The following is a 24,674-nucleotide window of genomic DNA, read 5'->3' as shown; positions in this document are numbered from 1 at the left end:
TGGGATCTACTTGTTCCAGACAGATTCAGTGTCTTTCTGATCTAGAAACGTGCTTTGAGAAAATGCAAAGTCAATTGTCCCCTTGAAATGGATGTGAAGTCAGCATCATACACAAAGAGGAAGGAGACCTCCCGGATACCTTGAAACAGCTTATCAGCACTCAAGCAAGGGGTGAAGGTGTTGAAACTGACAATGATTTGCGGCAATTTGTGTGTAAGCCGGCAGAGGAGATTCAATTTACAAGCAGGTGAGCAGTGCAGCGCACAGTACTTTTCTGGTTGACAGGCAGTGCTACGTTTTCAATCACCTGAAAGTAGCTTTTCAATTGGACCATGTTAGCAGGCACACATGGAGCACCGGCGCACAAGCTTTGCAAGAGCCCGGATAGCTCAGTCGGTAGAGCATCAGACTTTTAATCTGAGGGTCCAGGGTTCAAGTCCCTGTTTGGGCGCTCCCATGGTTTTTAGTTCACCAATATTAAGAGGGGCAACCTGCAATTCTGTCGGCACTTAAGCGTTTGGTGCAGGTTAAGCCATGCTTCTACACAGAAAAGTGACATGGTATAATCTTAAAAAGTTCTGGTACAGGCAAATTGATTTATGCACCAGGTCAATTTTACATTTAAGGCAAGAGTAGCAGAATGGAAAACATAGGTTATTTAGAGAACATTTCCAGTTTGGCTCATTTGACCGCAAATTTGAAATTTTTATACATTTTTATACATTGAATTTTTACTATAGTGTTGGAGTCTATTTTCAACTTCGACAACTTTCTTGTGGCAAATAGAAGGGTTTCGGGTCTACCTTTTGAGTCATGCGCGCTTAGATTTTCTCTCAGCACCCACATTCCAAATGCCTCTCTTGCCACACCTACCTTTATTTATCCCCCTGTCAAACATTCCTGTCTGCTCAAGCGCTGGGATCTACTTGTTCCAGACAGATTCAGTGTCTTTCTGATCTAGAAACGTGCTTTGAGAAAATGCAAAGTCAATTGTCCCCTTGAAATGGATGTGAAGTCAGCATCATACACAAAGAGGAAGGAGACCTCCCGGATACCTTGAAACAGCTTATCAGCACTCAAGCAAGGGGTGAAGGTGTTGAAACTGACAATGATTTGCGGCAATTTGTGTGTAAGCCGGCAGAGGAGATTCAATTTACAAGCAGGTGAGCAGTGCAGCGCACAGTACTTTTCTGGTTGACAGGCAGTGCTACGTTTTTAATCACCTGAAAGTAGCTTTTCAATTGGACCATGTTAGCAGGCACGCACAGAGCACCGGCGGACGAGATTTGCAAGAGCCCGGATAGCTCAGTTGGTAGAGCATCAGACTTTTAATCTGAGGGTCCAGGGTTTAGTCCCTGTTTGGGCGCTCCCATGGTTTTTAGTTCACCAATATTAAGAGGGGCTACCTGCAATTCAGTCGGCACTTAAGCGTTTGGTGCAGGTTAAGCCATGCTTCTACACAGAAAAGTGACATGGTATAATCTTAAAAAGTTCTGGTACAGGCAAATTGTTTTATGCACTAGGTCAATTTTACATTTAAGGCAAGAGTAGCAGAATGGAAAACATAGGTTATTTAGAGAACATTTCCACTTTGGCTAATTTGACCGCAAATTTGAAATATACATTGAATTTTTACTATAGTGTTGGAGTCTATTTTCAACTTCGACAACTTTCTTGTGGCAAATAGAAGGGTTTCTGATCTACCGGGTCTACCGTTTGAGTCATGCGCGCTTAGATTTTCTCTCAGCACCCACATTCCAAATGCCTCTCTTGCCACGCCTACCTTTATTTATCCCCCTGTCAAACATTCCTGTCTGCTCAAGCGCTGGGATCTACTTGTTCCAGACAGATTCAGTGTCTTTCTGATCTAGAAACGTGCTTTGAGAAAATGCAAAGTCAATTGTCCCCTTGAAATGGATGTGAAGTCAGCATCATACACAAAGAGGAAGGAGACCTCCCGGATACCTTGAAACAGCTTATCAGCACTCAAGCAAGGGGTGAAGGTGTTGAAACTGACAATGATTTGCGGCAATTTGTGTGTAAGCCGGCAGAGGAGATTCAATTTACAAGCAGGTGAGCAGTGCAGCGCACAGTACTTTTCTGGTTGACAGGCAGTGCTACGTTTTCAATCACCTGAAAGTTGATTTTCAATTGGACCATGTTAGCAGGCACACATGGAGCACCGGCGCACGAGCTTTGCAAGAGCCCGGATAGCTCAGTCGGTAGAGCATCAGACTTTTAATCTGAGGGTCCAGGGTTCAAGTCCCTGTTTGGGCGCTCCCATGGTTTTTAGTTCACCAATATTAAGAGGGGCAACCTGCAATTCTGTCGGCACTTAAGCGTTTGGTGCAGGTTAAGCCATGCTTCTACACAGAAAAGTGACATGGTATAATCTTAAAAAGTTCTGGTACAGGCAAATTGCTTTATGCACCAGGTCAATTTTACATTTAAGGCAAGAGTAGCAGAATGGAAAACATAGGTTATTTAGAGAACATTTCCAGTTTGGCTCATTTGACCGCAAATTTGAAATTTTTATACATTTTTATACATTGAATTTTTACTATAGTGTTGGAGTCTATTTTCAACTTCGACAACTTTCTTGTGGCAAATAGAAGGGTTTCGGGTCTACCTTTTGAGTCATGCGCGCTTAGATTTTCTCTCAGCACCCACATTCCAAATGCCTCTCTTGCCACGCCTACCTTTATTTATCCCCCTGTCAAACATTCCTGTCTGCTCAAGCACTGGGATCTACTTGTTCCAGACAGATTCAGTGTCTTTCTGATCTAGAAACGTGCTTTGAGAAAATGCAAAGTCAATTGTCCCCTTGAAATGGATGTGAAGTCAGCATCATACACAAAGAGGAAGGAGACCTCCCGGATACCTTGAAACAGCTTATCAGCACTCAAGCAAGGGGTGAAGGTGTTGAAACTGACAATGATTTGCGGCAATTTGTGTGTAAGCCGGCAGAGGAGATTCAATTTACAAGCAGGTGAGCAGTGCAGCGCACAGTACTTTTCTGGTTGACAGGCAGTGCTACGTTTTTAACCCCTTAAGGACCAAACTTCTGGAATAAAAGGGAATCATGACATGTCACACATGTCATGTGTCCTTAAGGGGTTAATCACCTGAAAGTAGCTTTTCAATTGGACCATGTTAGCAGGCACGCACAGAGCACCGGCGGACGAGATTTGCAAGAGCCCGGATAGCTCAGTTGGTAGAGCATCAGACTTTTAATCTGAGGGTCCAGGGTTTAGTCCCTGTTTGGGCGCTCCCATGGTTTTTAGTTCACCAATATTAAGAGGGGCTACCTGCAATTCAGTCGGCACTTAAGCGTTTGGTGCAGGTTAAGCCATGCTTCTACACAGAAAAGTGACATGGTATAATCTTAAAAAGTTCTGGTACAGGCAAATTGTTTTATGCACTAGGTCAATTTTACATTTAAGGCAAGAGTAGCAGAATGGAAAACATAGGTTATTTAGAGAACATTTCCACTTTGGCTAATTTGACCGCAAATTTGAAATATACATTGAATTTTTACTATAGTGTTGGAGTCTATTTTCAACTTCGACAACTTTCTTGTGGCTAATAGAAGGGTTTCGGATCTACCGGGTCTACCGTTTGAGTCATGCGCGCTTAGATTTTCTCTCAGCACCCACATTCCAAATGCCTCTCTTGCCACGCCTACCTTTATTTATCCCCCTGTCAAACATTCCTGTCTGCTCAAGCGCTGGGATCTACTTGTTCCAGACAGATTCAGTGTCTTTCTGATCTAGAAACGTGCTTTGAGAAAATGCAAAGTCAATTGTCCCCTTGAAATGGATGTGAAGTCAGCATCATACACAAAGAGGAAGGAGACCTCCCGGATACCTTGAAACAGCTTATCAGCACTCAAGCAAGGGGTGAAGGTGTTGAAACTGACAATGATTTGCGGCAATTTGTGTGTAAGCCGGCAGAGGAGATTCAATTTACAAGCAGGTGAGCAGTGCAGCGCACAGTACTTTTCTGGTTGACAGGCAGTGCTACGTTTTCAATCACCTGAAAGTAGATTTTAAATTGGACCATGTTAGCAGGCACGCACGGAGCACCGGCGGATGAGCTTTGCAAGAGCCCGGATAGCTCAGTCGGTAGAGCATCAGACTTTTAATCTGAGGGTCCAGGGTTCAAGTCCCTGTTCGGGCGCTCCAATGGTTTTTAGTTCAACAATATTAAGAGGGGCTACCTGCAATTCTGTCGGCACTTAAGCGTTTGGTGCAGGTTAAGCCATGCTTCTACACAGAAAAGTGACATGGTATAATCTTAAAAAGTTCTGGTACAGGCAAATTGCTTTATGCACCAGGTCAATTTTACATTTAAAGCAAGAGTAGCAGAATGGAAAACATAGGTTATTTAGAGAACATTTCCAGTTTGGCTCATTTGACCGCAAATTTGAAATATACATTGAATTTTTACTATAGTGTTGGAGTCTATTTTCAACTTCGACAACTTTCTTGTGGCAAATAGAAGGGTTTCGGGTCTACCGTTTGAGTCATGCGCGCTTAGATTTTCTCTCAGCACCCACATTCCAAATGCCTCTCTTGCCACGCCTACCTTTTTTTATCCCCCTGTCAAACATTCCTGTCTGCTCAAGCGCTGGGATCTACTTGTTCCAGACAGATTCAGTGTCTTTCTGATCTAGAAACGTGCTTTGAGAAAATGCAAAGTCAATTGTCCCCTTGAAATGGATGTGAAGTCAGCATCATACACAAAGAGGAAGGAGACCTCCCGGATACCTTGAAACAGCTTATCAGCACTCAAGCAAGGGGTGAAGGTGTTGAAACTGACAATGATTTGCGGCAATTTGTGTGTAAGCCGGCAGAGGAGATTCAATTTACAAGCAGGTGAGCAGTGCAGCGCACAGTATTTTTCTGGTTGACAGGCAGTGCTACGTTTTCAATCACCTGAAAGTAGCTTTTCAATTGGACCATGTTAGCAGGCACGCACGGAGCACCGGCGGACGAGATTTGCAAGAGCCTGGATAGCTCAGTCGGTAGAGCATCAGACTTTTAATCTGAGGGTCCAGGGTTCAAGTCCCTCTTCGGGCGCTCCCATGGTTTTTAGTTCACCAATATTAAGAGGGGCTACCTGCAATTCTGTCGGCACTTAAGCGTTTGGTGCAGGTTAAGCCATGCTTCTACACAGAAAAGTGACATGGTATAATCTTAAAAAGTTCTGGTACAGGCAAATTGCTTTATGCACCAGGTCAATTTTACATTTAAGGCAAGAGTAGCAGAATGGAAAACATAGGTTATTTAGAGAACATTTCCAGTTTGGCTCATTTGACCGCAAATTTGAAATATACATTGAATTTTTACTATAGTGTTGGAGTCTATTTTCAACTTCGACAACTTTCTTGTGGCAAATAGAAGGGTTTCGGGTCTACCGTTTGAGTCATGCGCGCTTAGATTTTCTCTCAGCACCCACATTCCAAATGCCTCTCTTGCCACGCCTACCTTTATTTATCCCCCTGTCAAACATTCCTGTCTGCTCAAGCGCTGGGATCTACTTGTTCCAGACAGATTCAGTGTCTTTCTTATCTAGAAACGTGCTTTGAGAAAATGCAAAGTCAATTGTCCCCTTGAAATGGATGTGAAGTCAGCATCATACACAAAGAGGAAGGAGACCTCCCGGATACCTTGAAACAGCTTATCAGCACTCAAGCAAGGGGTGAAGGTGTTGAAACTGACAATGATTTGCGGCAATTTGTGTGTAAGCCGGCAGAGGAGATTCAATTTACGAGCAGGTGAGCAGTGCAGCGCACAGTACTTTTCTGGTTGACAGGCAGTGCTACGTTTTCAATCACCTGAAAGTAGCTTTTCAATTGGACCATGTTAGCAGGCACGCACGGAGCACCGGCGGACGAGCTTTGCAAGAGCCCGGATAGCTCAGTCGGTAGAGCATCAGACTTTTAATCTGAGGGTCCAGGGTTCAAGTCCCTGTTCGGGCGCTCCCATGGTTTTTAGTTCACCAATATTAAGAGGGGCTACCTGCAATTCTGTCGGCACTTAAGCGTTTGGTGCAGGTTAAGCCATGCTTCTACACAGAAAAGTGACATGGTATAATCTTAAAAAGTTCTGGTACAGGCAAATTGCTTTATGCACCAGGTCAATTTTACATTTAAGGCAGCAGAATGGAAAACATAGGTTATTTAGAGAACATTTCCAGTTTGGCTAATTTGACCGCAAATTTGAAATATACATTGAATTTTTACTATAGTGTTGGAGTCTATTTTCAACTTCGACAACTTTCTTGTGGCAAATAGAAGGGTTTCGGGTCTACCGGGTCTACCGTTTGAGTCATGCGCGCTTAGATTTTCTCTCAGCACCCACATTCCAAATGCCTCTCTTGCCACGCCTACCTTTATTTATCCCCCTGTCAAACATTCCTGTCTGCTCAAGCGCTGGGATCTACTTGTTCCAGACAGATTCAGTGTCTTTCTGATCTAGAAACGTGCTTTGAGAAAATGCAAAGTCAATTGTCCCCTTGAAATGGATGTGAAGTCAGCATCATACACAAAGAGGAAGGAGACCTCCCGGATACCTTGAAACAGCTTATCAGCACTCAAGCAAGGGGTGAAGGTGTTGAAACTGACAATGATTTGCGGCAATTTGTGTGTAAGCCGGCAGAGGAGATTCAATTTACAAGCAGGTGAGCAGTGCAGCGCACAGTACTTTTCTGGTTGACAGGCAGTGCTACGTTTTCAATCACCTGAAAGTAGCTTTTCAATTGGACCATGTTAGCAGGCAGGCAGGCAGGCACGCACGCACGCACGCACGCACGCACGCACGCACGCACGCACGCACGCACGCACGCACGCACGCACGCACGCACGCATGGAGCGCCGGCGGACGAGCTTTGCAAGAGCCCGGATAGCTCAGTCGGTAGAGCATCAGACTTTTAATCTGAGGGTCCAGGGTTCAAGTCCCTGTTCGGGCGCTCCCATGGTTTTTAGTTCACCAATATTAAGAGGGGCTACCTCTTATTAATTTGACCGCAAAATTTAAATATACATTGAATTTTTACTATAGTGTTGGAGTCTATTTTCAACTTCGACAACTTTCTTGGGGCAAATAGAAGGGTTTCGGGTCTACCGGGTCTATCGTTTGAGTCATGCGCGCTTAGATTTTCTCTCAGCACCCACATTCCAAATGCCTCTCTTGCCACGCCTACCTTTATTTATCCCCCTGTCAAACATTCCTGTCTGCTCAAGCGCTGGGATCTACTTGTTCCAGACAGATTCAGTGTCTTTCTGATCTAGAAACGTGCTTTGAGAAAATGCAAAGTCAATTGTCCCCTTGAAATGGATGTGAAGTCAGCATCATACACAAAGAGGAAGGAGACCTCCCGGATACCTTGAAACAGCTTATCAGCACTCAAGCAAGGGGTGAAGGTGTTGAAACTGACAATGATTTGCGGCAATTTGTGTGTAAGCCGGCAGAGGAGATTCAATTTACAAGCAGGTGAGCAGTGCAGCGCACAGTACTTTTCTGGTTGACAGGCAGTGCTACGTTTTCAATCACCTGAAAGTAGCTTTTCAATTGGACCATGTTAGCAGGCACGCACGCACGCACTCTTAAAAAGTTCTGGTACAGGCAAATTGCTTTATGCACCAGGTCAATTTTACATTTAAGGCAGCAGAATGGAAAACATAGGTTATTTAGAGAACATTTCCAGTTTGGCTAATTTGACCGCAAATTTGAAATATACATTGAATTTTTACTATAGTGTTGGAGTCTATTTTCAACTTCGACAACTTTCTTGTGGCAAATAGAAGGGTTTCGGGTCTACCGGGTCTACCGTTTGAGTCATGCGCGCTTAGATTTTCTCTCAGCACCCACATTCCAAATGCCTCTCTTGCCACGCCTACCTTTATTTATCCCCCTGTCAAACATTCCTGTCTGCTCAAGCGCTGGGATCTACTTGTTCCAGACAGATTCAGTGTCTTTCTGATCTAGAAACGTGCTTTGAGAAAATGCAAAGTCAATTTTCCCCTTGAAATGGATGTGAAGTCTGCATCATACACAAAGAGGAAGGAGACCTCCCGGATACCTTGAAACAGCTTATCAGCACTCAAGCAAGGGGTGAAGGTGTTGAAACTGACAATGATTTGCGGCAATTTGTGTGTAAGCCGGCAGAGGAGATTCAATTTACAAGCAGGTGAGCAGTGCAGCGCACAGTACTTTTCTGGTTGACAGGCAGTGCTACGTTTTCAATCACCTGAAAGTAGCTTTTCAATTGGACCATGTTAGCAGGCACACACGCACGGAGCGCCGGCGGATGAGCTTTGCAAGAGCCCGGATAGCTCAGTCGGTAGAGCATCAGACTTTTAATCTGAGGGTCCAGGGTTCAAGTCCCTGTTCGGGCGCTCCAATGGTTTTTAGTTCAACAATATTAAGAGGGGCTACCTGCAATTCTGTCGGCACTTAAGCGTTTGGTGCAGGTTAAGCCATGCTTCTACACAGAAAAGTGACATGGTATAATCTTAAAAAGTTCTGGTACAGGCAAATTGCTTTATGCACCAGGTCAATTTTACATTTAAAGCAAGAGTAGCAGAATGGAAAACATAGGTTATTTAGAGAACATTTCCAGTTTGGCTCATTTGACCGCAAATTTGAAATATACATTGAATTTTTACTATAGTGTTGGAGTCTATTTTCAACTTCGACAACTTTCTTGTGGCAAATAGAAGGGTTTCGGGTCTACCGTTTGAGTCATGCGCGCTTAGATTTTCTCTCAGCACCCACATTCCAAATGCCTCTCTTGCCACGCCTACCTTTTTTTATCCCCCTGTCAAACATTCCTGTCTGCTCAAGCGCTGGGATCTACTTGTTCCAGACAGATTCAGTGTCTTTCTGATCTAGAAACGTGCTTTGAGAAAATGCAAAGTCAATTGTCCCCTTGAAATGGATGTGAAGTCAGCATCATACACAAAGAGGAAGGAGACCTCCCGGATACCTTGAAACAGCTTATCAGCACTCAAGCAAGGGGTGAAGGTGTTGAAACTGACAATGATTTGCGGCAATTTGTGTGTAAGCCGGCAGAGGAGATTCAATTTACAAGCAGGTGAGCAGTGCAGCGCACAGTATTTTTCTGGTTGACAGGCAGTGCTACGTTTTCAATCACCTGAAAGTAGCTTTTCAATTGGACCATGTTAGCAGGCACGCACGGAGCACCGGCGGACGAGATTTGCAAGAGCCTGGATAGCTCAGTCGGTAGAGCATCAGACTTTTAATCTGAGGGTCCAGGGTTCAAGTCCCTCTTCGGGCGCTCCCATGGTTTTTAGTTCACCAATATTAAGAGGGGCTACCTGCAATTCTGTCGGCACTTAAGCGTTTGGTGCAGGTTAAGCCATGCTTCTACACAGAAAAGTGACATGGTATAATCTTAAAAAGTTCTGGTACAGGCAAATTGCTTTATGCACCAGGTCAATTTTACATTTAAGGCAAGAGTAGCAGAATGGAAAACATAGGTTATTTAGAGAACATTTCCAGTTTGGCTCATTTGACCGCAAATTTGAAATATACATTGAATTTTTACTATAGTGTTGGAGTCTATTTTCAACTTCGACAACTTTCTTGTGGCAAATAGAAGGGTTTCGGGTCTACCGTTTGAGTCATGCGCGCTTAGATTTTCTCTCAGCACCCACATTCCAAATGCCTCTCTTGCCACGCCTACCTTTATTTATCCCCCTGTCAAACATTCCTGTCTGCTCAAGCGCTGGGATCTACTTGTTCCAGACAGATTCAGTGTCTTTCTTATCTAGAAACGTGCTTTGAGAAAATGCAAAGTCAATTGTCCCCTTGAAATGGATGTGAAGTCAGCATCATACACAAAGAGGAAGGAGACCTCCCGGATACCTTGAAACAGCTTATCAGCACTCAAGCAAGGGGTGAAGGTGTTGAAACTGACAATGATTTGCGGCAATTTGTGTGTAAGCCGGCAGAGGAGATTCAATTTACGAGCAGGTGAGCAGTGCAGCGCACAGTACTTTTCTGGTTGACAGGCAGTGCTACGTTTTCAATCACCTGAAAGTAGCTTTTCAATTGGACCATGTTAGCAGGCACGCACGGAGCACCGGCGGATGAGCTTTGCAAGAGCCCGGATAGCTCAGTCGGTAGAGCATCAGACTTTTAATCTGAGGGTCCAGGGTTCAAGTCCCTGTTCGGGCGCTCCCATGGTTTTTAGTTCACCAATATTAAGAGGGGTTACCTGCAATTCTGTCGGCACTTAAGCGTTTGGTGCAGGTTAAGCCATGCTTCTACACAGAAAAGTGACATGGTATAATCTTAAAAAGTTCTGGTACAGGCAAATTGCTTTATGCACCAGGTCAATTTTACATTTAAGGCAAGAGTAGCAGAATGGAAAACATAGGTTATTTAGAGAACATTTCCAGTTTGGCTCATTTGACCGCAAATTTGAAATATACATTGAATTTTTACTATAGTGTTGGAGTCTATTTTCAACTTCGACAACTTTCTTGTGGCAAATAGAAGGGTTTCGGGTCTACCGGGTCTACCGTTTGAGTCATGCGCGCTTAGATTTTCTCTCAGCACCCACATTCCAAATGCCTCTCTTGCCACGCCTACCTTTATTTATCCCCCTGTCAAACATTCCTGTCTGCTCAAGCGCTGGGATCTACTTGTTCCAGACAGATTCAGTGTCTTTCTGATCTAGAAACGTGCTTTGAGAAAATGCAAAGTCAATTGTCCCCTTGAAATGGATGTGAAGTCAGCATCATACACAAAGAGGAAGGAGACCTCCCGGATACCTTGAAACAGCTTATCAGCACTCAAGCAAGGGGTGAAGGTGTTGAAACTGACAATGATTTGCGGCAATTTGTGTGTAAGCCGGCAGAGGAGATTCAATTTACAAGCAGGTGAGCAGTGCAGCGCACAGTACTTTTCTGGTTGACAGGCAGTGCTACGTTTTCAATCACCTGAAAGTAGCTTTTCAATTGGACCATGTTAGCAGGCACACATGGAGCACCGGCGCACAAGCTTTGCAAGAGCCCGGATAGCTCAGTCGGTAGAGCATCAGACTTTTAATCTGAGGGTCCAGGGTTCAAGTCCCTGTTTGGGCGCTCCCATGGTTTTTAGTTCACCAATATTAAGAGGGGCAACCTGCAATTCTGTCGGCACTTAAGCGTTTGGTGCAGGTTAAGCCATGCTTCTACACAGAAAAGTGACATGGTATAATCTTAAAAAGTTCTGGTACAGGCAAATTGATTTATGCACCAGGTCAATTTTACATTTAAGGCAAGAGTAGCAGAATGGAAAACATAGGTTATTTAGAGAACATTTCCAGTTTGGCTCATTTGACCGCAAATTTGAAATTTTTATACATTTTTATACATTGAATTTTTACTATAGTGTTGGAGTCTATTTTCAACTTCGACAACTTTCTTGTGGCAAATAGAAGGGTTTCGGGTCTACCTTTTGAGTCATGCGCGCTTAGATTTTCTCTCAGCACCCACATTCCAAATGCCTCTCTTGCCACACCTACCTTTATTTATCCCCCTGTCAAACATTCCTGTCTGCTCAAGCGCTGGGATCTACTTGTTCCAGACAGATTCAGTGTCTTTCTGATCTAGAAACGTGCTTTGAGAAAATGCAAAGTCAATTGTCCCCTTGAAATGGATGTGAAGTCAGCATCATACACAAAGAGGAAGGAGACCTCCCGGATACCTTGAAACAGCTTATCAGCACTCAAGCAAGGGGTGAAGGTGTTGAAACTGACAATGATTTGCGGCAATTTGTGTGTAAGCCGGCAGAGGAGATTCAATTTACAAGCAGGTGAGCAGTGCAGCGCACAGTACTTTTCTGGTTGACAGGCAGTGCTACGTTTTTAATCACCTGAAAGTAGCTTTTCAATTGGACCATGTTAGCAGGCACGCACAGAGCACCGGCGGACGAGATTTGCAAGAGCCCGGATAGCTCAGTTGGTAGAGCATCAGACTTTTAATCTGAGGGTCCAGGGTTTAGTCCCTGTTTGGGCGCTCCCATGGTTTTTAGTTCACCAATATTAAGAGGGGCTACCTGCAATTCAGTCGGCACTTAAGCGTTTGGTGCAGGTTAAGCCATGCTTCTACACAGAAAAGTGACATGGTATAATCTTAAAAAGTTCTGGTACAGGCAAATTGTTTTATGCACTAGGTCAATTTTACATTTAAGGCAAGAGTAGCAGAATGGAAAACATAGGTTATTTAGAGAACATTTCCACTTTGGCTAATTTGACCGCAAATTTGAAATATACATTGAATTTTTACTATAGTGTTGGAGTCTATTTTCAACTTCGACAACTTTCTTGTGGCAAATAGAAGGGTTTCTGATCTACCGGGTCTACCGTTTGAGTCATGCGCGCTTAGATTTTCTCTCAGCACCCACATTCCAAATGCCTCTCTTGCCACGCCTACCTTTATTTATCCCCCTGTCAAACATTCCTGTCTGCTCAAGCGCTGGGATCTACTTGTTCCAGACAGATTCAGTGTCTTTCTGATCTAGAAACGTGCTTTGAGAAAATGCAAAGTCAATTGTCCCCTTGAAATGGATGTGAAGTCAGCATCATACACAAAGAGGAAGGAGACCTCCCGGATACCTTGAAACAGCTTATCAGCACTCAAGCAAGGGGTGAAGGTGTTGAAACTGACAATGATTTGCGGCAATTTGTGTGTAAGCCGGCAGAGGAGATTCAATTTACAAGCAGGTGAGCAGTGCAGCGCACAGTACTTTTCTGGTTGACAGGCAGTGCTACGTTTTCAATCACCTGAAAGTTGATTTTCAATTGGACCATGTTAGCAGGCACACATGGAGCACCGGCGCACGAGCTTTGCAAGAGCCCGGATAGCTCAGTCGGTAGAGCATCAGACTTTTAATCTGAGGGTCCAGGGTTCAAGTCCCTGTTTGGGCGCTCCCATGGTTTTTAGTTCACCAATATTAAGAGGGGCAACCTGCAATTCTGTCGGCACTTAAGCGTTTGGTGCAGGTTAAGCCATGCTTCTACACAGAAAAGTGACATGGTATAATCTTAAAAAGTTCTGGTACAGGCAAATTGCTTTATGCACCAGGTCAATTTTACATTTAAGGCAAGAGTAGCAGAATGGAAAACATAGGTTATTTAGAGAACATTTCCAGTTTGGCTCATTTGACCGCAAATTTGAAATTTTTATACATTTTTATACATTGAATTTTTACTATAGTGTTGGAGTCTATTTTCAACTTCGACAACTTTCTTGTGGCAAATAGAAGGGTTTCGGGTCTACCTTTTGAGTCATGCGCGCTTAGATTTTCTCTCAGCACCCACATTCCAAATGCCTCTCTTGCCACGCCTACCTTTATTTATCCCCCTGTCAAACATTCCTGTCTGCTCAAGCACTGGGATCTACTTGTTCCAGACAGATTCAGTGTCTTTCTGATCTAGAAACGTGCTTTGAGAAAATGCAAAGTCAATTGTCCCCTTGAAATGGATGTGAAGTCAGCATCATACACAAAGAGGAAGGAGACCTCCCGGATACCTTGAAACAGCTTATCAGCACTCAAGCAAGGGGTGAAGGTGTTGAAACTGACAATGATTTGCGGCAATTTGTGTGTAAGCCGGCAGAGGAGATTCAATTTACAAGCAGGTGAGCAGTGCAGCGCACAGTACTTTTCTGGTTGACAGGCAGTGCTACGTTTTTAACCCCTTAAGGACCAAACTTCTGGAATAAAAGGGAATCATGACATGTCACACATGTCATGTGTCCTTAAGGGGTTAATCACCTGAAAGTAGCTTTTCAATTGGACCATGTTAGCAGGCACGCACAGAGCACCGGCGGACGAGATTTGCAAGAGCCCGGATAGCTCAGTTGGTAGAGCATCAGACTTTTAATCTGAGGGTCCAGGGTTTAGTCCCTGTTTGGGCGCTCCCATGGTTTTTAGTTCACCAATATTAAGAGGGGCTACCTGCAATTCAGTCGGCACTTAAGCGTTTGGTGCAGGTTAAGCCATGCTTCTACACAGAAAAGTGACATGGTATAATCTTAAAAAGTTCTGGTACAGGCAAATTGTTTTATGCACTAGGTCAATTTTACATTTAAGGCAAGAGTAGCAGAATGGAAAACATAGGTTATTTAGAGAACATTTCCACTTTGGCTAATTTGACCGCAAATTTGAAATATACATTGAATTTTTACTATAGTGTTGGAGTCTATTTTCAACTTCGACAACTTTCTTGTGGCTAATAGAAGGGTTTCGGATCTACCGGGTCTACCGTTTGAGTCATGCGCGCTTAGATTTTCTCTCAGCACCCACATTCCAAATGCCTCTCTTGCCACGCCTACCTTTATTTATCCCCCTGTCAAACATTCCTGTCTGCTCAAGCGCTGGGATCTACTTGTTCCAGACAGATTCAGTGTCTTTCTGATCTAGAAACGTGCTTTGAGAAAATGCAAAGTCAATTGTCCCCTTGAAATGGATGTGAAGTCAGCATCATACACAAAGAGGAAGGAGACCTCCCGGATACCTTGAAACAGCTTATCAGCACTCAAGCAAGGGGTGAAGGTGTTGAAACTGACAATGATTTGCGGCAATTTGTGTGTAAGCCGGCAGAGGAGATTCAATTTACAAGCAGGTGAGCAGTGCAGCGCACAGTACTTTTCTGGTTGACAGGCAGTGCTACGTTTTCAATCACCTGAAAGTAGATTTTAAATTGGACCATGTTAGCAGGCACGCACGGAGCACCGGCGGATGAGCTTTGCAAGAGCCCGGATAGCTCAGTCGGTAGAGCATCAGACTTTTAATCTGAGGGTCCAGGGTTCAAGTCCCTGTTCGGGCGCTCCAATGGTTTTTAGTTCAACAATATTAAGAGGGGCTACCTGCAATTCTGTCGGCACTTAAGCGTTTGGTGCAGGTTAAGCCATGCTTCTACACAGAAAAGTGACATGGTATAATCTTAAAAAGTTCTGGTACAGGCAAATTGCTTTATGCACCAGGTCAATTTTACATTTAAAGCAAGAGTAGCAGAATGGAAAACATAGGTTATTTAGAGAACATTTCCAGTTTGGCTCATTTGACCGCAAATTTGAAATATACATTGAATTTTTACTATAGTGTTGGAGTCTATTTTCAACTTCGACAACTTTCTTGTGGCAAATAGAAGGGTTTCGGGTCTACCGTTTGAGTCATGCGCGCTTAGATTTTCTCTCAGCACCCACATTCCAAATGCCTCTCTTGCCACGCCTACCTTTTTTTATCCCCCTGTCAAACATTCCTGTCTGCTCAAGCGCTGGGATCTACTTGTTCCAGACAGATTCAGTGTCTTTCTGATCTAGAAACGTGCTTTGAGAAAATGCAAAGTCAATTGTCCCCTTGAAATGGATGTGAAGTCAGCATCATACACAAAGAGGAAGGAGACCTCCCGGATACCTTGAAACAGCTTATCAGCACTCAAGCAAGGGGTGAAGGTGTTGAAACTGACAATGATTTGCGGCAATTTGTGTGTAAGCCGGCAGAGGAGATTCAATTTACAAGCAGGTGAGCAGTGCAGCGCACAGTATTTTTCTGGTTGACAGGCAGTGCTACGTTTTCAATCACCTGAAAGTAGCTTTTCAATTGGACCATGTTAGCAGGCACGCACGGAGCACCGGCGGACGAGATTTGCAAGAGCCTGGATAGCTCAGTCGGTAGAGCATCAGACTTTTAATCTGAGGGTCCAGGGTTCAAGTCCCTCTTCGGGCGCTCCCATGGTTTTTAGTTCACCAATATTAAGAGGGGCTACCTGCAATTCTGTCGGCACTTAAGCGTTTGGTGCAGGTTAAGCCATGCTTCTACACAGAAAAGTGACATGGTATAATCTTAAAAAGTTCTGGTACAGGCAAATTGCTTTATGCACCAGGTCAATTTTACATTTAAGGCAAGAGTAGCAGAATGGAAAACATAGGTTATTTAGAGAACATTTCCAGTTTGGCTCATTTGACCGCAAATTTGAAATATACATTGAATTTTTACTATAGTGTTGGAGTCTATTTTCAACTTCGACAACTTTCTTGTGGCAAATAGAAGGGTTTCGGGTCTACCGTTTGAGTCATGCGCGCTTAGATTTTCTCTCAGCACCCACATTCCAAATGCCTCTCTTGCCACGCCTACCTTTATTTATCCCCCTGTCAAACATTCCTGTCTGCTCAAGCGCTGGGATCTACTTGTTCCAGACAGATTCAGTGTCTTTCTTATCTAGAAACGTGCTTTGAGAAAATGCAAAGTCAATTGTCCCCTTGAAATGGATGTGAAGTCAGCATCATACACAAAGAGGAAGGAGACCTCCCGGATACCTTGAAACAGCTTATCAGCACTCAAGCAAGGGGTGAAGGTGTTGAAACTGACAATGATTTGCGGCAATTTGTGTGTAAGCCGGCAGAGGAGATTCAATTTACGAGCAGGTGAGCAGTGCAGCGCACAGTACTTTTCTGGTTGACAGGCAGTGCTACGTTTTCAATCACCTGAAAGTAGCTTTTCAATTGGACCATGTTAGCAGGCACGCACGGAGCACCGGCGGACGAGCTTTGCAAGAGCCCGGATAGCTCAGTCGGTAGAGCATCAGACTTTTAATCTGAGGGTCCAGGGTTCAAGTCCCTGTTCGGGCGCTCCCATGGTTTTTAGTTCACCAATATTAAGAGGGGCTACCTGCAATTCTGTCGGCACTTAAGCGTTTGGTGCAGGTTAAGCCATGCTTCTACACAGAAAAGTGACATGGTATAATCTTAAAAAGTTCTGGTACAGGCAAATTGCTTTATGCACCAGGTCAATTTTACATTTAAGGCAGCAGAATGGAAAACATAGGTTATTTAGAGAACATTTCCAGTTTGGCTAATTTGACCGCAAATTTGAAATATACATTGAATTTTTACTATAGTGTTGGAGTCTATTTTCAACTTCGACAACTTTCTTGTGGCAAATAGAAGGGTTTCGGGTCTACCGGGTCTACCGTTTGAGTCATGCGCGCTTAGATTTTCTCTCAGCACCCACATTCCAAATGCCTCTCTTGCCACGCCTACCTTTATTTATCCCCCTGTCAAACATTCCTGTCTGCTCAAGCGCTGGGATCTACTTGTTCCAGACAGATTCAGTGTCTTTCTGATCTAGAAACGTGCTTTGAGAAAATGCAAAGTCAATTGTCCCCTTGAAATGGATGTGAAGTCAGCATCATACACAAAGAGGAAGGAGACCTCCCGGATACCTTGAAACAGCTTATCAGCACTCAAGCAAGGGGTGAAGGTGTTGAAACTGACAATGATTTGCGGCAATTTGTGTGTAAGCCGGCAGAGGAGATTCAATTTACAAGCAGGTGAGCAGTGCAGCGCACAGTACTTTTCTGGTTGACAGGCAGTGCTACGTTTTCAATCACCTGAAAGTAGCTTTTCAATTGGACCATGTTAGCAGGCAGGCAGGCAGGCACGCACGCACGCACGCACGCACGCACGCACGCACGCACGCACGCACGCACGCACGCACGCACGCACGCACGCACGCACGCACGCACGCACGCACGCATGGAGCGCCGGCGGACGAGCTTTGCAAGAGCCCGGATAGCTCAGTCGGTAGAGCATCAGACTTTTAATCTGAGGGTCCAGGGTTCAAGTCCCTGTTCGGGCGCTCCCATGGTTTTTAGTTCACCAATATTAAGAGGGGCTACCTCTTATTAATTTGACCGCAAAATTTAAATATACATTGAATTTTTACTATAGTGTTGGAGTCTATTTTCAACTTCGACAACTTTCTTGGGGCAAATAGAAGGGTTTCGGGTCTACCGGGTCTATCGTTTGAGTCATGCGCGCTTAGATTTTCTCTCAGCACCCACATTCCAAATGCCTCTCTTGCCACGCCTACCTTTATTTATCCCCCTGTCAAACATTCCTGTCTGCTCAAGCGCTGGGATCTACTTGTTCCAGACAGATTCAGTGTCTTTCTGATCTAGAAACGTGCTTTGAGAAAATGCAAAGTCAATTGTCCCCTTGAAATGGATGTGAAGTCAGCATCATACACAAAGAGGAAGGAGACCTCCCGGATACCTTGAAACAGCTTATCAGCACTCAAGCAAGGGGTGAAGGTGTTGAAACTGACAATGATTTGCGGCAATTTGTGTGTAAGCCGGCAGAGGAGATTCAATTTACAAGCAGGTGAGCAGTGCAGCGCACAGTACTTTTCTGGTTGACAGGCAGTGCTACGTTTTCAATCACCTGAAAGTAGCTTTTCAATTGGACCATGTTAGCAGGCACGCACGCACGCACTCTTAAAAAGTTCTGGTACAGGCAAATTGCTTTATGCACCAGGTCAATTTTACATTTAAGGCAGCAGAATGGAAAACATAGGTTATTTAGAGAACATTTCCAGTTTGGCTAATTTGACCGCAAATTTGAAATATACATTGAATTTTTACTATAGTGTTGGAGTCTATTTTCAACTTCGACAACTTTCTTGTGGCAAATAGAAGGGTTTCGGGTCTACCGGGTCTACCGTTTGAGTCATGCGCGCTTAGATTTTCTCTCAGCACCCACATTCCAAATGCCTCTCTTGCCACGCCTACCTTTATTTATCCCCCTGTCAAACATTCCTGTCTGCTCAAGCGCTGGGATCTACTTGTTCCAGACAGATTCAGTGTCTTTCTGATCTAGAAACGTGCTTTGAGAAAATGCAAAGTCAATTTTCCCCTTGAAATGGATGTGAAGTCTGCATCATACACAAAGAGGAAGGAGACCTCCCGGATACCTTGAAACAGCTTATCAGCACTCAAGCAAGGGGTGAAGGTGTTGAAACTGACAATGATTTGCGGCAATTTGTGTGTAAGCCGGCAGAGGAGATTCAATTTACAAGCAGGTGAGCAGTGCAGCGCACAGTACTTTTCTGGTTGACAGGCAGTGCTACGTTTTCAATCACCTGAAAGTAGCTTTTCAATTGGACCATGTTAGCAGGCACACACGCACGGAGCGCCGGCGGATGAGCTTTGCAAGAGCCCGGATAGCTCAGTCGGTAGAGCATCAGACTTTTAATCTGAGGGTCCAGGGTTCAAGTCCCTGTTCGGGCGCTCCAATGGTTTTTAGTTCAACAATATTAAGAGGGGCTACCTGCAATTCTGTCGGCACTTAAGCGTTTGGTGCAGGTTAAGCCATGCTTCTACACAGAAAAGTGACATGGTATAATCTTAAAAAGTTCTGGTACAGGCAAATTGCTTTATGCACCAGGTCAATTTTACATTTAAAGCAAGAGTAGCAGAATGGAAAACATAGGTTATTTAGAGAACATTTCCAGTTTGGCTCATTTGACCGCAAATTTGAAATATACATTGAATTTTTACTATAGTGTTGGAGTCTATTTTCAACTTCGACAACTTTCTTGTGGCAAATAGAAGGGTTTCGGGTCTACCGTTTGAGTCATGCGCGCTTAGATTTTCTCTCAGCACCCACATTCCAAATGCCTCTCTTGCCACGCCTACCTTTTTTTATCCCCCTGTCAAACATTCCTGTCTGCTCAAGCGCTGGGATCTACTTGTTCCAGACAGATTCAGTGTCTTTCTGATCTAGAAACGTGCTTTGAGAAAATGCAAAGTCAATTGTCCCCTTGAAATGGATGTGAAGTCAGCATCATACACAAAGAGGAAGGAGACCTCCCGGATACCTTGAAACAGCTTATCAGCACTCAAGCAAGGGGTGAAGGTGTTGAAACTGACAATGATTTGCGGCAATTTGTGTGTAAGCCGGCAGAGGAGATTCAATTTACAAGCAGGTGAGCAGTGCAGCGCACAGTATTTTTCTGGTTGACAGGCAGTGCTACGTTTTCAATCACCTGAAAGTAGCTTTTCAATTGGACCATGTTAGCAGGCACGCACGGAGCACCGGCGGACGAGATTTGCAAGAGCCTGGATAGCTCAGTCGGTAGAGCATCAGACTTTTAATCTGAGGGTCCAGGGTTCAAGTCCCTCTTCGGGCGCTCCCATGGTTTTTAGTTCACCAATATTAAGAGGGGCTACCTGCAATTCTGTCGGCACTTAAGCGTTTGGTGCAGGTTAAGCCATGCTTCTACACAGAAAAGTGACATGGTATAATCTTAAAAAGTTCTGGTACAGGCAAATTGCTTTATGCACCAGGTCAATTTTACATTTAAGGCAAGAGTAGCAGAATGGAAAACATAGGTTATTTAGAGAACATTTCCAGTTTGGCTCATTTGACCGCAAATTTGAAATATACATTGAATTTTTACTATAGTGTTGGAGTCTATTTTCAACTTCGACAACTTTCTTGTGGCAAATAGAAGGGTTTCGGGTCTACCGTTTGAGTCATGCGCGCTTAGATTTTCTCTCAGCACCCACATTCCAAATGCCTCTCTTGCCACGCCTACCTTTATTTATCCCCCTGTCAAACATTCCTGTCTGCTCAAGCGCTGGGATCTACTTGTTCCAGACAGATTCAGTGTCTTTCTTATCTAGAAACGTGCTTTGAGAAAATGCAAAGTCAATTGTCCCCTTGAAATGGATGTGAAGTCAGCATCATACACAAAGAGGAAGGAGACCTCCCGGATACCTTGAAACAGCTTATCAGCACTCAAGCAAGGGGTGAAGGTGTTGAAACTGACAATGATTTGCGGCAATTTGTGTGTAAGCCGGCAGAGGAGATTCAATTTACGAGCAGGTGAGCAGTGCAGCGCACAGTACTTTTCTGGTTGACAGGCAGTGCTACGTTTTCAATCACCTGAAAGTAGCTTTTCAATTGGACCATGTTAGCAGGCACGCACGGAGCACCGGCGGATGAGCTTTGCAAGAGCCCGGATAGCTCAGTCGGTAGAGCATCAGACTTTTAATCTGAGGGTCCAGGGTTCAAGTCCCTGTTCGGGCGCTCCCATGGTTTTTAGTTCACCAATATTAAGAGGGGCTACCTGCAATTCTGTCGGCACTTAAGCGTTTGGTGCAGGTTAAGCCATGCTTCTACACAGAAAAGTGACATGGTATAATCTTAAAAAGTTCTGGTACAGGCAAATTGCTTTATGCACCAGGTCAATTTTACATTTAAGGCAGCAGAATGGAAAACATAGGTTATTTAGAGAACATTTCCAGTTTGGCTAATTTGACCGCAAATTTGAAATATACATTGAATTTTTACTATAGTGTTGGAGTCTATTTTCAACTTCGACAACTTTCTTGTGGCAAATAGAAGGGTTTCGGGTCTACCGGGTCTACCGTTTGAGTCATGCGCGCTTAGATTTTCTCTCAGCACCCACATTCCAAATGCCTCTCTTGCCACGCCTACCTTTATTTATCCCCCTGTCAAACATTCCTGTCTGCTCAAGCGCTGGGATCTACTTGTTCCAGACAGATTCAGTGTCTTTCTGATCTAGAAACGTGCTTTGAGAAAATGCAAAGTCAATTGTCCCCTTGAAATGGATGTGAAGTCAGCATCATACACAAAGAGGAAGGAGACCTCCCGGATACCTTGAAACAGCTTATCAGCACTCAAGCAAGGGGTGAAGGTGTTGAAACTGACAATGATTTGCGGCAATTTGTGTGTAAGCCGGCAGAGGAGATTCAATTTACAAGCAGGTGAGCAGTGCAGCGCACAGTACTTTTCTGGTTGACAGGCAGTGCTACGTTTTCAATCACCTGAAAGTAGCTTTTCAATTGGACCATGTTAGCAGGCAGGCAGGCACGCACGCACGCACGCACGCACGCACGCACGCACGCACGCACGCACGCACGCACGCACGCACGCACGCACGCACGCACGCACGCACGCACGCACGCACGCATGGAGCGCCGGCGGACGAGCTTTGCAAGAGCCCGGATAGCTCAGTCGGTAGAGCATCAGACTTTTAATCTGAGGGTCCAGGGTTCAAGTCCCTGTTCGGGCGCTCCCATGGTTTTTAGTTCACCAATATTAAGAGGGGCTACCTCTTATTAATTTGACCGCAAAATTTAAATATACATTGAATTTTTACTATAGTGTTGGAGTCTATTTTCAACTTCGACAACTTTCTTGGGGCAAATAGAAGGGTTTCGGGTCTACCGGGTCTATCGTTTGAGTCATGCGCGCTTAGATTTTCTCTCAGCACCCACATTCCAAATGCCTCTCTTGCCACGCCTACCTTTATTTATCCCCCTGTCAAACATTCCTGTCTGCTCAAGCGCTGGGATCTACTTGTTCCAGACAGATTCAGTGTCTTTCTGATCTAGAAACGTGCTTTGAGAAAATGCAAAGTCAATTGTCCCCTTGAAATGGATGTGAAGTCAGCATCATACACAAAGAGGAAGGAGACCTCCCGGATACCTTGAAACAGCTTATCAGCACTCAAGCAAGGGGTGAAGGTGTTGAAACTGACAATGATTTGCGGCAATTTGTGTGTAAGCCGGCAGAGGAGATTCAATTTACAAGCAGGTGAGCAGTGCAGCGCACAGTACTTTTCTGGTTGACAGGCAGTGCTACGTTTTCAATCACCTGAAAGTAGCTTTTCAATTGGACCATGTTAGCAGGCACGCACGCACGCACTCTTAAAAAGTTCTGGTACAGGCAAATTGCTTTATGCACCAGGTCAATTTTACATTTAAGGCAGCAGAATGGAAAACATAGGTTATTTAGAGAACATTTCCAGTTTGGCTAATTTGACCGCAAATTTGAAATATACATTGAATTTTTACTATAGTGTTGGAGTCTATTTTCAACTTCGACAACTTTCTTGTGGCAAATAGAAGGGTTTCGGGTCTACCGGGTCTACCGTTTGAGTCATGCACGCTTAGATTTTCTCTCAGCACCCACATTCCAAATGCCTCTCTTGCCACGCCTACCTTTATTTATCCCCCTGTCAAACATTCCTGTCTGCTCAAGCGCTGGGATCTACTTGTTCCAGACAGATTCAGTGTCTTTCTGATCTAGAAACGTGCTTTGAGAAAATGCAAAGTCAATTTTCCCCTTGAAATGGATGTGAAGTCTGCATCATACACAAAGAGGAAGGAGACCTCCCGGATACCTTGAAACAGCTTATCAGCACTCAAGCAAGGGGTGAAGGTGTTGAAACTGACAATGATTTGCGGCAATTTGTGTGTAAGCCGGCAGAGGAGATTCAATTTACAAGCAGGTGAGCAGTGCAGCGCACAGTACTTTTCTGGTTGACAGGCAGTGCTACGTTTTCAATCACCTGAAAGTAGCTTTTCAATTGGACCATGTTAGCAGGCACACACGCACGGAGCGCCGGCGGATGAGCTTTGCAAGAGCCCGGATAGCTCAGTCGGTAGAGCATCAGACTTTTAATCTGAGGGTCCAGGGTTCAAGTCCCTGTTCGAGCGCTCCCATGGTTTTTAGTTCACCAATATTAAGAGGGGCTACCTGCAATTCTGTCGGCACTTAAGCGTTTGGTGCAGGTTAAGCCATGCTTCTACACAGAAAAGTGACATGGTATAATCTTAAAAAGTTCTGGTACAGGCAAATTGCTTTATGCACCAGGTCAATTTTACATTTAAGGCAAGAGTAGCAGAATGGAAAACATAGGTTATTTAGAGAACATTTCCAGTTTGGCTAATTTGACCGCAAATTTGAAACATACATTGAATTTTTACTATAGTGTTGGAGTCTATTTTCAACTTCGACAACTTTCTTGTGGCAAATAGAAGGGTTTCGGGTCTACCGTTTGAGTCATGCGCGCTTAGATTTTCTCTCAGCACCCACATTCCAAATGCCTCTCTTGCCACGCCTACCTTTATTTATCCCCCTGTCAAACATTCCTGTCTGCTCAAGCGCTGGGATCTACTTGTTCCAGACAGATTCCGTGTCTTTCTGATCTAGAAACGTGCTTTGAGAAAATGCAAAGTCAATTTTCCCCTTGAAATGGATGTGAAGTCTGCATCATACACAAAGAGGAAGGAGACCTCCCGAATACCTTGAAACAGCTTATCAGCACTCAAGCAAGGGGTGAAGGTGTTGAAACTGACAATGATTTGCGGCAATTTGTGTGTAAGCCGGCAGAGGAGATTCAATTTACAAGCAGGTGAGCAGTGCAGCGCACAGTACTTTTCTGGTTCACAGGCAGTGCTACGTTTTCAATCACCTGAAAGTAGCTTTTCAATTGGACCATGTTAGCAGGCACACACGCACGGAGCGCCGGCGGACGAGCTTTGCAAGAGCCCGGATAGCTCAGTCGGTAGAGCATCAGACTTTTAATCTGAGGGTCCAGGGTTCAAGTCCCTGTTCGGGCGCTCCCATGGTTTTTAGTTCACCAATATTAAGAGGGGCTACCTGCAATTCTGTCGGCACTTAAGCATTTGGTGCAGGTTAAGCCATGCTTCTACACAGAAAAGTGACATGGTATAATCTTAAAAAGTTCTGGTGCAGGCAAATTGGTCAATTTTACATTTAAGGCAAGAGTGGAATGGAAAACATAGGTTATTTAGAGAACATTTCCAGTTTGGCTAATTTGAACATAGGTTATTTAGAGAACATTTCCAGTTTGGCTAATTTGACCGCAAATTTAAAATATACATTGAATTTTTACTATAGTGTTGGAGTCTATTTTCAACTTCGACAACTTTCTTGTGGCAAATAGAAGGGTTTCGGGTCTACCGGGTCTACCGTTTGAGTCATGCGCGCTTAGATTTTCTCTCAGCACCCACATTCCAAATGCCTCTCTTGCCACGCC

At 44.3% G+C, this 24,674-nt stretch overlaps 16 non-coding genes across 16 annotated transcripts; all 16 read left to right on the top strand.

Annotated features, from left to right (window-relative positions):
• The first annotated feature begins 378 nt into the window (after positions 1 to 378).
• TRNAK-UUU (transfer RNA lysine (anticodon UUU)) lies at positions 379 to 451 on the top strand. The gene has a single exon. It is a non-coding gene; the product is annotated as a tRNA-Lys (tRNA).
• A 1,753-nt stretch (positions 452 to 2,204) lies between these two features.
• Positions 2,205 to 2,277, top strand: TRNAK-UUU (transfer RNA lysine (anticodon UUU)). The gene has a single exon. It is a non-coding gene; the product is annotated as a tRNA-Lys (tRNA).
• Positions 2,278 to 4,106: 1,829 nt separating this feature from the next.
• TRNAK-UUU (transfer RNA lysine (anticodon UUU)) lies at positions 4,107 to 4,179 on the top strand. The gene has a single exon. It is a non-coding gene; the product is annotated as a tRNA-Lys (tRNA).
• A 1,731-nt stretch (positions 4,180 to 5,910) lies between these two features.
• TRNAK-UUU (transfer RNA lysine (anticodon UUU)) lies at positions 5,911 to 5,983 on the top strand. Its single transcript has one exon. It is a non-coding gene; the product is annotated as a tRNA-Lys (tRNA).
• A 916-nt stretch (positions 5,984 to 6,899) lies between these two features.
• Positions 6,900 to 6,972, top strand: TRNAK-UUU (transfer RNA lysine (anticodon UUU)). The gene has a single exon. It is a non-coding gene; the product is annotated as a tRNA-Lys (tRNA).
• A 1,356-nt stretch (positions 6,973 to 8,328) lies between these two features.
• On the top strand, positions 8,329 to 8,401 carry TRNAK-UUU (transfer RNA lysine (anticodon UUU)). The gene has a single exon. It is a non-coding gene; the product is annotated as a tRNA-Lys (tRNA).
• Positions 8,402 to 10,132: 1,731 nt separating this feature from the next.
• TRNAK-UUU (transfer RNA lysine (anticodon UUU)) lies at positions 10,133 to 10,205 on the top strand. The gene has a single exon. It is a non-coding gene; the product is annotated as a tRNA-Lys (tRNA).
• Positions 10,206 to 11,043: 838 nt separating this feature from the next.
• Positions 11,044 to 11,116, top strand: TRNAK-UUU (transfer RNA lysine (anticodon UUU)). Its single transcript has one exon. It is a non-coding gene; the product is annotated as a tRNA-Lys (tRNA).
• A 1,753-nt stretch (positions 11,117 to 12,869) lies between these two features.
• TRNAK-UUU (transfer RNA lysine (anticodon UUU)) lies at positions 12,870 to 12,942 on the top strand. The gene has a single exon. It is a non-coding gene; the product is annotated as a tRNA-Lys (tRNA).
• A 1,829-nt stretch (positions 12,943 to 14,771) lies between these two features.
• TRNAK-UUU (transfer RNA lysine (anticodon UUU)) lies at positions 14,772 to 14,844 on the top strand. The gene has a single exon. It is a non-coding gene; the product is annotated as a tRNA-Lys (tRNA).
• A 1,731-nt stretch (positions 14,845 to 16,575) lies between these two features.
• Positions 16,576 to 16,648, top strand: TRNAK-UUU (transfer RNA lysine (anticodon UUU)). Its single transcript has one exon. It is a non-coding gene; the product is annotated as a tRNA-Lys (tRNA).
• A 936-nt stretch (positions 16,649 to 17,584) lies between these two features.
• TRNAK-UUU (transfer RNA lysine (anticodon UUU)) lies at positions 17,585 to 17,657 on the top strand. Its single transcript has one exon. It is a non-coding gene; the product is annotated as a tRNA-Lys (tRNA).
• A 1,356-nt stretch (positions 17,658 to 19,013) lies between these two features.
• On the top strand, positions 19,014 to 19,086 carry TRNAK-UUU (transfer RNA lysine (anticodon UUU)). The gene has a single exon. It is a non-coding gene; the product is annotated as a tRNA-Lys (tRNA).
• Positions 19,087 to 20,817: 1,731 nt separating this feature from the next.
• On the top strand, positions 20,818 to 20,890 carry TRNAK-UUU (transfer RNA lysine (anticodon UUU)). Its single transcript has one exon. It is a non-coding gene; the product is annotated as a tRNA-Lys (tRNA).
• Positions 20,891 to 21,826: 936 nt separating this feature from the next.
• Positions 21,827 to 21,899, top strand: TRNAK-UUU (transfer RNA lysine (anticodon UUU)). Its single transcript has one exon. It is a non-coding gene; the product is annotated as a tRNA-Lys (tRNA).
• Positions 21,900 to 24,161: 2,262 nt separating this feature from the next.
• TRNAK-UUU (transfer RNA lysine (anticodon UUU)) lies at positions 24,162 to 24,234 on the top strand. The gene has a single exon. It is a non-coding gene; the product is annotated as a tRNA-Lys (tRNA).
• Positions 24,235 to 24,674: the final 440 nt, after the last annotated feature.

Source organism: Pelobates fuscus, chromosome 5, assembly GCF_036172605.1.
Source record: "Pelobates fuscus isolate aPelFus1 chromosome 5, aPelFus1.pri, whole genome shotgun sequence".
Classification (NCBI taxonomy): domain Eukaryota; kingdom Metazoa; phylum Chordata; class Amphibia; order Anura; family Pelobatidae; genus Pelobates; species Pelobates fuscus.
This window is presented reverse-complemented; position numbering and strand designations above follow the sequence as displayed.